This window comes from Cebus imitator, unplaced genomic scaffold (assembly GCF_001604975.1).
Source record: "Cebus imitator isolate Cc_AM_T3 unplaced genomic scaffold, Cebus_imitator-1.0 Scaffold234, whole genome shotgun sequence".
NCBI lineage: Eukaryota > Metazoa > Chordata > Mammalia > Primates > Cebidae > Cebus > Cebus imitator.
In genome coordinates this window covers 1611540-1612573 of record NW_016107549.1, presented here as the reverse complement: position 1 = coordinate 1612573, position 1034 = coordinate 1611540, and the positions used below count along the sequence as shown (strand labels likewise).

Sequence of the window (1034 nt, the reverse complement as noted above, 5' to 3'; positions counted from 1 at the left end):
CAGGAGGCGGAGGTTGCGGTGAGCCGAGATCGCGCCATTGCACTCCAGCCTGGGTAACGTGAGTGAAACTCCGCCTCAAAAAAAAAAAAAATAAATAAAAATAAAAATACAAAAATTAGCTGGGTGTGGTAGCACATATCTGTAGTCCCAGCTACTTAGGAGGCTGAGGCAGGAGAATCACTTGAACCTGGGAGGCGGAGGTTGCAGTGAGCTGAGATCACACCACTGCATTCCAGCCTGGGTGATAGAGCAAGACTCCTCTGTCTCAAAATATATATATATTTTCTGTAGAAATGAAATCTTTCTGTGCGGAGGCCAGGCTGATCCCAAACTACCAGGCTCAAGCAATCTTCCTGCCTTGGCTTTCCAAAGTACTGTCTCAAAAAAAAAAAAGAAATTATCTGACCTACCCTGTTGACTCTAGGTCATAAGACCCCTGTGTCAAAGAAGTTTCTGGCTAGATTCTTGGCTTCTCTGACCATGCATTCCTTATATTCCAAGAAGAATCTAGACACACAGGCCTTGCTGGGTTTCTCTACTCAGCCCTTTGGTATTAGACAACCACCCCTGACTCTTAAATCTTGCTCTGTTCTCCAAGCAACAGTGGAGTGCAGTAGTAAGATCTTGACTCACCGCAACCTTGCCATCCCAGGTCCAAGTGATTCTCAGCCAGCCGGGTAGCTGGGATTACAGATGGACCACATCCCCACCTAATTTTTGTATCTTTAGTAGAGATGAGGTTTTTCCATGCTGCCCAGGCTCAAACTCTTGGCCTCAAGTGATCCACCTGCCTCACTACAGGCATGAACCGTGACAAACCCTTTTTTGTCCAATCAGTTTTCTACCTGGGTGTTCAAAGTTTGTTGAACCTAAGCATAAAAATAGACGCTTTTCATTAGTCAGATGTGGTGGCAGGCACCTATAATCCCAGCTACTTGGGAAGCTGAGGCAGGAGAATCCCTTGAACCCAGGGGTTGCAGTGAGCTGAGGTTGCCCCTGCCCTCCAGCCCAGGCAACAGCCTTATTCCATCTCA

General features: G+C 47.0%; 1 protein-coding gene across 1 annotated transcript in view; it reads right to left on the bottom strand.

Moving 5' to 3' along the window:
* The window catches only part of SYCE2 (synaptonemal complex central element protein 2), a 23034-nt gene that overhangs the window by 21633 nt on the left and 367 nt on the right, over window positions 1–1034 (bottom strand). The gene's annotated exons all lie outside the window — the stretch shown is intronic.